This window comes from Miniopterus schreibersii, assembly GCF_964146895.1.
Source record: "Miniopterus schreibersii genome assembly, chromosome: 1".
In the NCBI taxonomy this organism is placed as follows: domain Eukaryota; kingdom Metazoa; phylum Chordata; class Mammalia; order Chiroptera; family Miniopteridae; genus Miniopterus; species Miniopterus schreibersii.
The window spans coordinates 147815881-147831564 of record NC_138101.1 but is presented as its reverse complement, the minus strand read 5'-3'; the positions used below and the strand labels follow the sequence as shown (position 1 = coordinate 147831564).

The 15684-nt window shown below is 44.0% G+C and overlaps 1 protein-coding gene across 3 annotated transcripts in view; it reads right to left on the bottom strand.

Annotated features, from left to right (window-relative positions):
- SEMA6D (semaphorin 6D) overlaps positions 1 to 15684 on the bottom strand; it is a 522867-nt gene that overhangs the window by 367865 nt on the left and 139318 nt on the right. The window lies entirely within an intron of this gene.

Below are 15684 nucleotides of genomic sequence, written 5' to 3'. Positions count from 1 at the left end.
GTTATATTCAAATGCAGGTCATGATGAAGAAAATACATTAAAAGGACTACCCCCCAAAAGACAGATCTGTCGAAGGAAGGGCAGGTGGAGATCTGAAAGGAAGAACTTGGGCAAAGGGAGTGCTACCCAGCCAGGGCGGCACGTCCCTTCCATTCTCTCCTGGAAATTCGGTCCCTGAGTAGAACTGATCAGGTGTTCGAGAAATGTTTGCTTCTGAAAAAGATTCACAGAACTTTTAAGTTAATTTTGATGGCTTGCACTCTTTGAGGACACAGTGCCAGCTTCATTTAAACAATTTGCCTTCTTTACATGGGTTATCTGCTGCAATTATTAATAGAAATAGCATAGAACTGCGGGCTGGGAATTGGCAATGAGAGTGGATTCAAACTCATTCCAAAACGCACTCAGGTTTTCTTTCTTTGTTCACATAAAACACTAGCATTTGCTCTTACTCAATTTTTTCCTATTAATACAATAGAGCATAAATGTATATATAATGTCTACTGTCCTTCACAGTATTTTTTAATGCATTCTAAGTCCTATTCCACCCAATTTATTAGTGGAATAAAATTATATTTGCTATGTATCCCTGCTCGTTGAAATTTTAACTTTTGTAAGTCTGTTGATCCACATGTGTCTCTTTGTGTTATAAGAATTGCAATGGTAGCCCAGCCAGGCGTGGCTCAGCGGTTGAGCGTCGACCTAGGATCCAGGAGATCGGGGTTCGACTTCCGGTCAGGGCACATGCCTGGGTTATGGGCTTGATCCCCAGTTGGGGGGCCTGCAGGAGGCAGCTGATCAATGACTCATCATTGATGTTCCTCTCTCTCTTCCTCCCTTCCTCTCTCCGAAATCAATAAAGATATATTTAAAAAAAAAAAAAAATTGCAATGGCAACTGGGTCAATAGGCCAGTTCTTTGCTGAAATGCTGGGAAAGTGAATTTGACTTTTTTTATCTCCTCTGGCCTGGTATGAATTCAAGCTCTCTCTCACCAGCGAGTGAAAGTAACTAAAATATGCACCAACATTATAACTCAGTGGGCACGTGGAAGGAAAAAATTGAAACAAGTAATTTTCTTTGATTAAAGTAAGAATATCCAGGGAATATTCAAGAGGAGAAGATAGAGATTTTGAGAAAAAAGAAAGATGGAGGGACAGGAGGAGAGTGAGAGAAGAAAGATAAGCAAAGGGGGAAAGAGAGGAAAAAGAAATGGGCGAAAGTTCGAGTGAGGTTCCATGGCTGACAGAAGAGCAGCTGAAAACTTCATCCTCAAGACTTGGAAGCTGTTCTGCACCAAAGCCATCCCTTCATTTCCGAGACCCTCTGCCTTATGCTCCTGCTCCCAGCCTCCTCCCGATCTACCTTTTTGGGGCCAGGGAGTTCCTGCTTCTAAGAGCATCTGCACCACCTGGAGATTTCTCGTCTCCCAAATGTTAGCCTCTTAGGTTAGTTAGCTTTTCCAGACAACTCACAAGGGGCAATACAGGCAAGATATAGTTAAGAAATAAACAGAATGGCAGAGACTGCAAATAATATATAAACTCAGAGGTGAGAAGTTGTGAAGTGCTCTACGGGGAACAGCAAAGGATAGCCAGTAGCTGCCTTAACTACCCACTCGGGTCTCTGTGACAGGCGTACGACAGAGCTGGAGAAAGCAGCCTCGAACCTGATCGGGAGGAGGGAGGACATTGCTGCCATCTTTACCCACCTTTTCCACTCAGGTCAGGTGCCCAGATCTGGTCAACGTTCCCATACCCAGGTCCCTGGAGCACTGGGGTGGCAGGATAAGTAGGGCATGGAGCACAGAGATGGAGACATCTGTGTTTTGCTTCTGCTGCTCAGCCCCTTCATTTCTGCACAATAACTCTGGACCTACGGAAGGTGCTAAAAGATCGCACCAGTCACACAGGAAACTGTTATATATGATAAAGTGTCCCTCATATGTAGTGGAAGCAGCCAACTCAAGCTGTAACATCTACTGACAATTGGCTTTTGGAGGGGCCTCCTAGACAGAGGAGAAAAGGACAGCTTTGCCTTGGGGAGCCCACTAGGAGGAAGGAGAGTGTGAGTCTAGGAGGGTGAAGGAGGCAGGGATCTTGCCGGCTTGTACTTGGTTTGCACTCAGAAGACAGACCCATGGCCATTCTTGCAGACTAAAAAGCTCCTTCAAAAAAGGGAGGAGGTCCAGCTCTCAACCCAAGGATGAGCTCTGCCACCACTTTCCACTTGGGGATGAGGAAGGGTAAGCAGAGGTGAGAGGACTTCTTACCATCTCCGGCCCTGCTCCTTCAGTGGGATTTCTGCCATGAGACAATTTCCTAACTCTGAACCTATTTCTTCCTTTCCAAATGAATGTTCCAGTTCCTTGCATTTATTCTGGATAATATAGGGAGGCGGCTGTATGTCCTTAACACTGGAAGATAGTGAATGTTTGTAGCTACAATGAATGTTTTTCTTTTTATTTGCTAGTATTCAGCATTCTTTGCCCTAGCACATGTGCTAAATAAGATGGGTTTCTGCCACTAATCTTTGCATCTGTTGTGGTTCAGTCCTTAGCCATTACGTGGACAAGTTATTTACTGCTGAGTGAATTTGTGCCCTGTCCCTGCTCATGGTCATGCCTAAGAACCCCAATAAAATGGGAGAAATCAATTATATGCCTTTATGCAACTAAACGGTTAGGTCTTCCATTTAAATCTTTTGTGCAAAAGCCAGGGAAACTTTTATAGTAAAGAAAACACAGGTTTTGGTAAAAATTAAACAAACATAACTGTATGAAGCAGGGCCCGGAACTTAACAGGAAGCACCATGAATGATAATAGTTTAATAACTAAGTGATAAATAGTAATATTTAGTCACATGGTTGGGAAATACCCATCTATCATATATGTAGAAACCCTATAATGTTCTTAACACCTGTACCAAATGCATTTCAATTTGCACGTGACAGGGTGGTCAGAGAAGTGAGGTAGGAGAACACTGTTTTGATTCTTCCTCCCTTTCTCGTCTTCTGCGAGGAAACTCTCTTCTCATAGGAGGTCTCCAGTATTTAAAGCCATTGAGTTCTCTCTTCTTTCTTAAAAAAGGAACTCTCTAAAAAGATGCTAATCATAGTCACGCATAAGAATTAATGTATATAATTGTGCTGTTTCAAATATAGGGTATAATTACATTTTAAGGTATCTATAATTTTGTCCATATTTCTTTTAAAAACACAGAAGCATTAGCAAACAGGCGAGGGAGAGATGAGAGAGAAGCCTTTCTGGCCTGTAAAAATCCCACTGTCCATGTGACAACTTGCTACAAACACAAGTGGACAGCTGTATCAAGAGCACCTGCGATGACATCTTAGAGCCACTTGGATCTGATGGGCTCTGTGAAGTCATGTACAGCTGGGACACTCACTCTTTGATGCTTGTCAGCGTCCCAGACAGTGCAATGCACAAAGCCAGTGCTTGACACTGAGGTTGGAGGTGGAGATGAAGCCCTTTGAGGGCTAGGCAGGAAAATAGAAGCCGAGATAGATTTCATGCCTGTGTGTTCTTGGTAGAATTACTGTTCCACGATCTAAGTTTGGCATTTGGTGACCTTGTCATCAAGGAGCTGGAAGTTAGGAATTAAAGTTATGTTTCTGGTGACACACAATCTGGATTCTATTTCTTTCCTCGAACCTGAAAATGACCCTGGCCGGTCCTATGATTATCGACTAGAATTAGCAGTGGAGGATGTTCTAGTGAAAACATAGCTTGGGTGGCAGGAGAATAACATTTATAAGTATCCTGGAGGAAGCTGCTGGAGTTTTAGGGGCAAAGTTTAATGTGGCTGTTTCTTTCCCTTTGGGAACCGAGGCCACAAAATAAACAATATTGTGGTTTTATTAAAACACTAAATACATGGTGATTTTCCACTGACATTTACCTAATCATGGGAAAGAGTGTACCAGAGGGGCTCCGAGGCCCCTGCAGATTTGTACTCTGTAAGCTGTAGCATCAGCAAACATTCACAGCAAAAGCAGGGAGGGGAAACTAAACAGGGAGCTCCCAGGTCATGTGTATTCTGAGGCTAACTGAATACAAAGTTGGTTCTGGCTTTCCATCTATTTCTTCAAGTCCAGCTCTACCTTTGCAAACAAAGGGGAAGAAGCAGTTTCTATGTTATTCCATCCATCAGCTCAAGCAACTGAAATTTTAGAAATTCTTATTAGAGGGCGTATCTTAAGCCAGGTATGTCTAATTTCTTCTTTGCCTGAAGACCAGGGGAGGCCTGGAAGTGATGCCAACCAAATGACTTGGGGTGCCAGGCCTGCATTTGATCAGGTAATACGGTTACAAAGCCAGAGGCTAGGTGCTCACAGAGCAAGAGTTCTAAAGTCCAAATCACTGAAGCCAAGGCTTTAACCAAGTCCAATATGTGAAGAGCTGAGAACTGGAGATGGGATCAAGACATGGGTTTGTTACCAGCAGATGAAGTGTAACACTTTGGTTGCCAGCTTGGGGATCGGGAAGGTGTAGGCTCGAATACTGACTCCACTGCTTAACGGTTGTGTGTGGCCTTGAGCACATTACTGGATCTCGCTAAGTTTCTATTTCCTCATCTAAAAATGAGAGAAAGTATTACTATTACTGCCTACCTCATAGGACTTCTGTCATAACTGAGAAAATGTTTGTAAAGCTCTCCACACAGTGCCTGACAAGCAATTAGGACTCGATAAATATTACCTATGATGATCATCATCAACACAAAACAGAGCAAGAAGCAACAGAAATGAGCTTGAAGCGGAAAGGGCTCAGGCATTGTCCTCCAAATGCTTAGGATGTCCTTACATGCTTCTTAATGGTTCCCCAGTTTATGGTGATTAGTTCATCTGAAAACAAAGGCACAGGACTCAAAAGGTTGCCTGTACCACAGGAGCAGGGAGAGAATCAGTGTCTCTACAGTAGTTCTGAGCAGTACGTAGGGACCCTACATATAAGAAGTGTCTTCCTTCTACCCTTCCTGAAGTTCCTGACATTTGCATCACATTTTGAAGGGTGCTTTTAAGAAGTGTCTGATTTTACTGATTTGGGTGGGATCCTAATTGAGGGAAGAGTAGCAAACACATGCAAGATTTCTCAAGCGTGATGGTTAGCAGATGCATTGGCTTGATTCATTTATTTGATTAATCTATCACATAATAGTTCATTTATTTCATTCAACAGACTTTTCTGCCCATGTGCAAGGTATGGAGATAGGAGCTCAGTATCACCACCACCTGGCAGAAAGCTGGATTTTGGGGGCACTTTTGTGATGAATGAGCATTACAGTGGAGAGGAAAAGGTCTCCAGAATGTCATCCTAGGCTAAGAGCTTGATTTAACAACATACATGGATAGCAGCTTTTCATGAACTGTGGCCCTAATATAAAAATAAATGAAGGTCCACATTGATTAGGGGAACCCTGAGCCCACTGCAATATTTGGCCATCCACTATTCCGTTTGGCACTGGACCCAGCAAATAGATCCTGCCCAGGGGGCACTAACTGGCAGGAAGTTGCATCCCAAGTCCCACCTACTGCATCCAAGTCCTTTACAAAACTACCCTAAGTCACATCATTCCCTTTCCTGCCTCTTGCATTATCCCCCATTCTCTCCTCTTCATCAAATGAACTCAATACTCTTCATATGATTGTCACTGCCCTTTAATTTATGAGATTGGCTCCCTATTGTCTTATCCCAAGGCTGTCAAGCCCTCACTATCATTCCATTTAAACTACTCCTGAAATACCAACAGACTTTTGTAGGTACTGGATAGTGAGGGAGTGAAACCTTGGGAATGACCCACTTGCCCTTCACCAGAAGACAGAAGCCAACCTAAGTAGGTTTATGTCCTAGTCTCTCTCTTACTGGCCGTATAATCTTAGGTAAGTTACAGAACATATGTGTGCCTTAGTTTCCTCATCTGTAAAAGAAAGTTAATAAGATACCTCTTTCATAGGGTTGATAAGTGAGCCAACCCAATGCAATATGCTTAAAACAGTGTCTGGTCTATAATAAGCATTCGATTAATGCAGGCTGTTTTCACAACTTACTATAGTAGTGCCCCCAGAAACGATATAAACACTCACTGCCTTGTTTGTAGGTTTTCTAGTCAGAATCACAGTGTCTCACTATCTGAAAAATTTCCTTTTGGGTAGGAACTTCTTTTATGCTTATGGCAATAACATGTACTTTAGCAGGGTCTGGTAATCCAACACAATTCGAATGCACAAGCCTTTTATGTATGTGATAAAATACATCAGTGATTACTGTAATGATCGGGGAAGTTAAAAAATGAGCCACTTTCATCATAATCGGTGTCATATAGAAGGAAAAAAGGAGAATCGTTATTTTTGGATTTCAATGGGAGGACTTAAAACCATGACAACAGACAGGGATTCAAATTTTCACACTAAGCCCAACATAGTAGACGAAACACCAGCAAAAAATGGAAAGATATGGAGCGCAATTTTCTAAGATGTTTTTTCTTTCACAAACTATTATTGTCTTTTTTTCCCTCTGAGAATTTTAATACATTGTAAAAGTGTCAGATAATTCAAAGAAGTTGCTTCAAAACCCTCTAAGCTCTAAGCCTGATGCAACTTTTTAAAATGTTTTTATTGGATTAGAACATACATAGAAGAAAGTGCACGTCACGTAACTAAATGATTTATTTTTTACCAAGTGAACAATCCCACGCCACCAGATCATAAATCGGAACATGACCAGCACCCAGGAAGCTCTGTGGGCCCCTTTCATTTCCTACTGTCGGAAAATAACCACTCCTTTGATTTCTGACACCATCGATTCGTTCTGCCTCCTTCTGAACATTTAGACATGGGACCAAAAGGGAGTCAGCGGCTTCTCTTGCCCTGCCTGGTTTAACACTCACATCATGCAGCCCCACGTTACGTACAGGTTGAAGTGACCATGTAGCCCTCTGCCAAAACCCCACAGATCATTTGGTTTGTTCAGTGTGATCCCTGAAAGGCTAAAGTGACTAAAAAACATCTCTAAGGGAGGCCGCATGTCTCTTTAGGGGCAATTCAAAGAAATGTTAAATGCTGAAGAGCAGCAGAAGGTACAAGAGTTTTGACTGGATAAACTAGACCCCAGTTATTGTTGTTACTCTGGTATAAACCCCCAGCTTCCAGTTATATATCTGCGAAAATGCAAATGAAGGGGTCTGGTATTTAATGCAAAGATCAGGGCAGCACTTATGGAACTCCTTACTAAGTGCCTGGCATATAGTTCAATTAAAGGCTGTTAAAAGGGAAAAGATACCCAATGCAGTAGTCCAGGTGTGCAGTGTGGGTAAGTGAGGGAAGGAGGAAAAGTCAGGCAAACTTTTTTCTTGCTTTCTTTTGCCTTAATGAAGAGCATTAGAGAATGAGACTTTGGGGATGGCTTCATGGCTATGAGGCTCAAGGATTTCTGATCAACAGCTGAGCTCCTTCTCCAGCTCCTTCCCCTGGCTGCCTCCCTGAATCACCATAAGGCCAACTGCTTGGGGCTGGCCCAAACTGGGGAGCCTGGCACAAGCTGCTGGCTTGTCAGGTCTTAGAGGTAACTCGCGCAATGGTTTTAGGATGATGGACACTGGTATATAAATAGAAAGAAAAAATACTGAGTGCACCTTTGGAAAGAGATCTGAGCGCCTGGTGGAAAGCTTGTCCTTCTACCATTTTATGTTGGGCCCAAACACTATGTTCTAGTCACACACCAAATGTTCTCATGAAAAGAAAAAGGGAGCATTAAGCTGCAGGGGGTCCTTGGGATCTCAGAAGTGTCTTCATCTTGTCAAAGCTAAACTGGAGTTTTTGAGTATGAGCCAAGGCTTGTCATCAGAAAAGCAGAAAGGCTTGGTCCAACATCATTTCATTAAAATGCTAAAGAGAGATGCCTGTGTTGTCAGTTTAAATACAGAGGCTATAGTATTACTTAGGAAAGAAGCCAATTGTATTAATCTCTCCTCTCTCCCCGTCTCCTCCCTCCCCTCCCCTCCCCTCCCCTCCCCTCCCCTCCCCTCCCCTCCCCTCCCCTCCCCTCCCCTCCCCTCCCCTCCTCTCCCCTCCCCTCCCCCATCCTCACTCCCGCTCGCGCTCTCTCTCTCTCTCTCTCAGGCAAAGGGAAGAGTAATGGCAAAAGCCCACATTAACAGCTCTCCTCCCCAGAAATTCCTTTCAAAATAGCTTAAACTGACTTTTGCTATAGTTCGTAATAAAAGAAAATCATGGTAAAGCAATGAGCAGTAGACAGTGCACATGCCCCACACTAGAGTATCACAGAAGGCAGAAGGCATTAGAGTTTCGTAAAAGTGTTATTTGGTGTGAGAAGGCAAAATACTTGGGATTTATCAAGTTTTTCATCTGTTTTCCGTGCTGCTAATGCCAAGGAGATATTCATACGAGCTGAGGTTTACCGTCCACTCAAACTACACAACTTATTTATAATCTAGTCAGAGCAGGATTAAGGAGAAAATCTGAACTGTGGGCTCTGTGAAATTCGTGATGATGATGATGATAATGATTAGAAGGGTGGAGGGGAGGGCAAGGGCAGGAAGAGAAGCAACAACAGAGTAAGAAAAGCAACTAACAGTTATCGTGTAATTACCAAATACCAGGCACTGCGGCAAATGAATTACATAATAGACTACCGCTTGTAAAACTTACACCAACTCTGTGAGGCAGGTGGATCATGAATCCCCTTTAGAGCTAATGAAACCGAAGCGTACAGGGGTTAAGTAGCTATGAGGGATGACACGCGCATCTCCAGTCCAGAGCCCATGCTCTTACTACTTTATTGCCTCCACAGGCAAGACACAGCCTTGGTGGCTGTCATTTTTCTGCTTGAAGGTTAACTGGCCAAGCAGACAGCATTGAATCCAGTTCTTAATAAAATTTTATCTTAGATGTCCAAACAGTTGAGCCAGAGTGACCTGGCCCCACTCTGCCTTCTGTCCGCATCTTTCATTCCCTGCCTTCATGCCTGTGCCCACGTCTCCACTGTTTTCTAGCACTTGTCTTTACAAGCTGTCCTCTTTATTATCTTACATCTTTTCATACAGGGATTCCTCTGCCTGAAATTCTTTATTCGCTTTATGTAATATCTACTCATCCCGAAAGACCAAGGTCTAATGTCATCTCCTCTGTAAAGTCTCCTTTGATTGCTTCAAGCGGAGTTAATAACTCTCTTCTCAGTTTCCCAACAGCCCTCTCTACGTACCACGAATAGAGTGTTAGGGCATTCAGTGCAATTTTTCTGTGTTTACCTATTTGCCTTTGTCACCGTTCTTTTTGATAGGCAGGGACAGCACCGCCACCTCTGTATTCTTACTCTGTGCTATTGAACAGATTAATGGTTTTGTCCCTGCAGGAGAACAGACATACCCAGAGCATATGACCATGCAGATTTTAAACTGCACAACTCCAGAGGGTGCCATCCACAAAATTTACAAATGTGAATGGCTCCTCTGGAGTCATGCTGTGCATTCCCTGCACAACTGAACACAACAGTGTGGCATCAACAATAAGATGCTTAAAAATGTGAATGCACGTGGTACAAATGGACTACGCTGTAGCACATGGCATCTATATAAATAACAGATCAGAGTCATAGGATTTTGACCTTCAGTCCAAACTTTCTTTGCCATATATGATCAGTTATATCTCAGTCTGAATAAAACACTGATATTACAAAGAGTATAGTCAGCTCATAACTGAACCGGGTCATAATCTAAATGCCTCCTAAACAAAATACGCTCCAGAAAAACCTTGGTGGATTTTGTTTCTAATACAATGTCTAAATTTGCTTAAGCATAGGCAGGCTAGCTTCATTATAAATATGTAGAAATTTGACCCAGATAAGAGCTTAGATGCTGATGTTAGAAACAAATTGCTATTAGAGGAAGAGATATTCACAGCTGTTAAACTGCCACCGTGGAGTTCTTTGGGCTTCAGTGGGGACACCACCTGCAGGAGTTCCTGGACGCAGGTGTAGGTGCAGAAAGATGAAGATTATCCACACTTCACCAAGCAAAACCTCGAGCCCCAAGACGAAGCTAGAGCGCACACACTGAGCAAGAAGGAAAATAATACAGTGTGCGATGTATAAATAAAATCGGTTTTCCTGCTTTCGCTTTGCTTAGCCAAGCTGTCATCTTCAGGCCTGATGAGCAGCAGGTTGTCTATTTTGCTCAAGTCCATTCCTAATGAAGGATCTATCTGTGGGATACCTTCCCAGAGCCTTTTAAAGCCCTACGAAGCCAGCTCAAGGGCTAATGATTGGAGGCCGCTTTTAATTTCTTCCCGGCTTCCCCTTTGTTATCTTACTGCTGGCCATCTCTCAGATGCTTGTACTTGATGGATTCCGTGGAGATAAAGATAAGGGTAATTTCTTGCCTGGGATGCTTTTCTTCTGATCTTTTGTGGTTTTATTTTTGCACTTTGTAGTGTGGCCCTCCCGCTGTGTAGCCAGATGTGCCCTGATCCTACTGAGATGCAGCCCAGAACAAACAGACCAAGCAAGAGTAATTCTGCGGTGGCCAGAATCATTTCTGTCCTGGGAGGAGAACAGGGGAGGAGTGAGGGGTGGAGGGCGACAGGAAGCAGGTGGGAGGCTTAAGACAGTGAAAACACTGGAGAAGGGGGAATGCAGGGAGACCCTGGAGTGGAGACATGGCCCACCTGTTGGACTCCCCATGTTAAGCAACATATTTCAGAGGTCGAAATACATTCTATGTTGGTTACATAGAAAATAAATTACAGCTACTGTATAAAATTCCACCTTTGCAGTGCAGGGCTATAAATAACGGTTATTAAGCTGCTCCTTCCCCAGCATCCTGCAGGATGACCCTGAGCTGGCCCCTGGATCTAGTTTATTTGAACTAAAATTCTCCTTTAGAACTTTTCTTCTCTAATGTCTCTCATCTTTCGAGTGACCAATTATGAGACAAACAGTTGTGTAGGCCGTGGTCATCTGAAGCTGTGATAATAATACCGCTGGGCTTCTGCTGCCCAGGGTATCAGCCACGGCTGGTTTTGACCTGTAGCTCCAAAAGTATGAAAATAGCTCCACACCTACCCAGCCAGGCCTCCTTAAGAAATTTTTGTTTCAGGGCGAGCGCAGCTGAGTGACAGGTCAACACAAGGCACATGTGCTCTCTTGCTCGCTCTGCTGACCCTGGCTCCGGCCTGGGAAGTAATGTCTTAATTTTGTAACCCTCCTTCTTAGAGTCAGTAGGCATGCCTCCACTTTTTGGCTGCATGCTGTCTTTTTCACAGATTTCATCTTTCCCTTACTGCCTTCACACAGACTAAATCACCCCCTTTTCAACACTTTCATTACACTTTCGTTTTCACAAATACTCTGCGACTTGTCCTGTCCTCTAAGTCTTGTTTTGTTTTCCTGGGTGATGGGGGCAGGGCCAGTCTCATGTGCCGTCCTTCAGTCCTGCAGAAGGATCCTGGGCCTTAATGCCACCATCTACAAATTCTTCGTAATTTTTGAAACAGGAACCCCACAAGTTACTTGCCCAGTCCTGAATGGGGGCATGTATTCTCCGCTCCCCCACCTCAGGAGGTGAACTCAGATTCACAGACCCCCATAAGCCCTACTTTGTGCTAGACCCATAACAGGTGTTTCAGGAATGTTCAGTTTGGGAGGAGTGTGCTTAATAAATATAGTGGCGGAGACTCCAGATTCTGAAACCAAGTGCTTAGGTGCAAATTTCAGACTCCACCACTTACCAGCTTTGTGACCTTGAGGAGGCCACCTTTTTGTGCCTTAGTTTCATTTGTACAACAGAACAGCAACAGTACCAATCTCAGAGGGTTTCTGGAAAGATAAACTGTTAACACACATAAAGTGCACACATTTTCTGGCATGTAGAAAATAAATGCTGTATGTCGGCCACTGTTATTGTCGATACTGTTATTTGGAGGTCTTTTCCGGCTCCCTGAATTTGATCCCGGTATGGAAGGGCAGTGGTGTTCGGAGGTGCCCTGAAGAAGTCAGGCTGCTTCAGCAGGCGCTGGAGGGTCTGCTCGCGGGTCTGGTTGGGGAGAGCCTTCGTTGCTCCCCAAGAGCAACTAAGCAGCATGAGGTCATCACCTCTGGAAGTTCCCACTGGCCCTAATTCAAGAAACTCAGCTCTCTCTCCGTAAGAAGGGGCTCCTCCCCGAGGAGAGAAAGCGACTGTGTCCCGACAGCAGCAGCTGGGAGGCTTGCAGCGGCCCCTTCTCCCGCCCCGCCCGGCCTCTGAGCCGCCCCCGGGGGGGCTTCATTGTGGTTGGCCACAGCCACTGCTCTCCTCTCCAAACTGCCAGTTAGCAGGCTCCAGTGAGGGCCACTCTGCCTTCCCCACAGTGATTATATGACCTCCGAGAAGCGCAGAGTCTAAAGCAGATTGTTTGGGGGCTGGTGAACGCACACGAGAGCCCTGTGAGTAGGGGCAGCCAGCACCACTGACCCTGAGAGCGGACATTGAGAGCCCAGGGGTCAAAGTCATCCTGGTAAGGACAGAATCGGAGTGGTTCTGTTAGGCCGCGTTGTAGTATCTTAAACAAGGATTGTCCTCCCTGGGAAACAAGAATGTCCATTCCTGCTGTGGAATCCTGAGGTTCCTTACTTGTTGCTCCTCTCAGCATTCTATTTGTCCACTCCCCCTCCCACTTATTATTTAATTATAGTCCTATTATCCTAAGGAAGCTGCACCAAGGCCGCAGTGTGCCTGTTCCCCCATCCGATTGCCAGTTGGCCCTACAGCCAGTCCCCATTCCTCTTTATTTTTCTTGATCCCCACACACCCACTCCCTGGCTTTCGTAGTAGTTGCTTAATGACATTTCTCCTTGCCAGTTCAGGCAGGCCACTCAGATTTCAATAAGTTAGAGGTGACCACAGAAATCAATCTTTTCTAGTAAAGGGGGACACATTTATGAAGCCTAATTTACTCTAACAAGCTCATTTTTGTCCGAATGTTTTTAAGTCTCAGTAATTGGATTAAGTTGGAAGTCTTCTGGAGAATGTTACGAGGATAATTACACGGTACAGTTTGTTTTCCAGCCCCAGCTTTATGGAAAATCAGAACTAATGCTGTAATTCAAGAGAGCTTCTGGGATTCCCTAAAAAGAAAAGCATAGCCGCGGTGATGCCGGAAATAGTGGGTGCAAGAGGCTGGGTGGACTGAAGGCCGTGGGTGACAGAAAAGCACATCCGAGGGCGGCAGGTTGCCTCCACTCACTCATCCATCCCACAGAGAGTTACCGGGAGCCTACTAGTGGTTGGTACTGTGCTGGACCGTGGGCGATACGGTAGAGAGCAGGCAGCCAAGTCTCTGCCCTCACAGAATCGCCAGCCTAGCTGACAAGCAGCTAGTGGGTCTAACTGAAAAGACTTTCTAGTCCAATCTTTCCATTTTTAAATGAGGAATACCATGAGGTACAGGATTTCCAGAAATCATCATGAGCACTGAGACACCCAGATCTCCTGATTTCTGCTTTAATGCTGTTTTACCCCTTTTTAAAATTTTTATTGTTACCATTATTACAGATGTCCCCCATTTCCTCCCCCCTTAACCCCCACCCACCCAGACCCTGCCCTCCCCACCCTCTGGTCCTAACCACACTGTCGTCAGTGTCCCTGGGCTACGCATACATGTTCTTTGGCTAATCTCTTCATCTTCTTTCATCCTGCACCCCCGTCCCCCCCCACCTCCCCTCTGAGATCTGTCAGACTGTTTCATGCGTCTATGTGTCTGTTTCTATTTTGTTTGTTCATTTATTTTGTTCATTAGATTCCACATATGAGTGAGATCATATGGTACTTGTTTTCTCCCTCCTGCACATCTGGATCCTGAAGCACAGAATGGCCAGCATAGAAGTGTCAGGCTCCAGGCTCCAGGGTGCAGGGTGCACTGGAGGAAGATGGAAAAGAAGACCCTGAGCAGGAGGAGGTGAGCAAGAGAAGAGGGGCTGGGAAGGGGCCTCATAGTTACCAAGCACCTGTATTGCACTTGTGCTTCTACAAAGAATCCTCAGGACAATCCTGTAGGCTAAATTTTGCCTGTTTTTGCCAAAGGAGGTCATTAATTGTCAAAGGCAAAGCTAGGACCCAAATCCAGATTGGCCGGTTTCAAATATATATTTCAAATATCCACTCCACCACCCTGATAAAATTTTCCAGCATGGTTTCCTACAACTTAGGACTTCATTATAGCCTTACATTTCATTTTTATCTCATATTTATTTTATTGACTTAAAAAAATCAATTACAGCTGACATTCAGTATTATACTAGATTCAGGTGTGTAGCGTAGTGGTTAGACATTTGTATAACTTACCAAGGGATTCCCCGGGCAAGTCTAGTACCCACCCGGCACCATACATATTTATTACAGTACTATTTCCTCTATTCCCTAGGCTATACTTTACATCCCTGTGACTGTTTCGAAACTGCCAAATTGTACTCTTGGCGGGACTGCACACTGGTGCAGCCACTACGGAAAACTGTGGATGTTCCTTAAAATTTTAAAAATAGAACTACCATATGACGCAGCAATGTCATTTCTAGGTATTTATCCAAATAAATCCAAAACATTAATTTGAAAAAACATATGCATCCTTATGTTTACTGCAGAATTAATTACAATGGCCAGTATATGAAAGCAACCCATGCGCCCATTGATAGGTGAACTGGATAAAGCAGATATGGTGCATACATATAATGGAATATTACTTGGCCATAAAAAAGAATGAAATCTTACCTTTTGTACAAGATGGATGGACCTGGAGGGTGAAATAAGGCTGAGAAAGACAAATGCCATGTGATCTCACTTACATGTGGGATGTAAAAACTAAATTGGCAAATAAACGAAACAGAAATAGAATCATAGATGCAGGAAACAGCCTGATGGCTGCCAGGTGCGGGGCACGTTGCAGGGCTGGGTGGAAAAGGGATTAAAAAGGATAAGCTTATTCTATTTTTTGACTGCTCTCGAAATACAATCAAAGATCCATAAACGCTTAGAAATCAGTAGAGGTAGTTGAATAGAACCCATTCTGAACTGCCATAGGAGGAAAATGAATCCTTCCTACATTATTCTTTTTGTAAGCATGCATTTTCTCAGGTTGGGTTTTCTTAAAAATAGACACACTTGCTTCCTATTAGGAACTGGTAAATTTTCTTGCCTCCTACCTATAGCTTAATGCAGCACCATCCAACAGTACTTTGAGCAATAATGGACATGTTTAAAATGTGTATTGTTCAGTATGGTAGCCCCTAGACCCATGTGGCTATTGAGCACTTGAAATGTGGCTAGCATGGTGGAGGAACTGAGTTTTAAAATTTTGCTTAATTTTAAATGGCCACACCATGGCGCATGGCTAACATGTTGAATAGCACAGGTCTAAAAGGTTCTGTAAATGTAAATTCCTCACACGGACCTACGCTTATCTGTTCAGCAAGCTCAGCATGTACTGGGAGAAACAAGAATGCTGGCACTGTGATATGAAGACACAAATGTCAGAAGCAATCTAGGGTAATAGCTTCAGTAACATCCAGACATCATTAGTGGCCTTAGGATTCATTAGGCTTCAGAATCCCTTCACTGATAAGCAGGATGCACTTGTCTGATACGGCTAGCTGTGTCATATCATTTTACAGGAAGAATA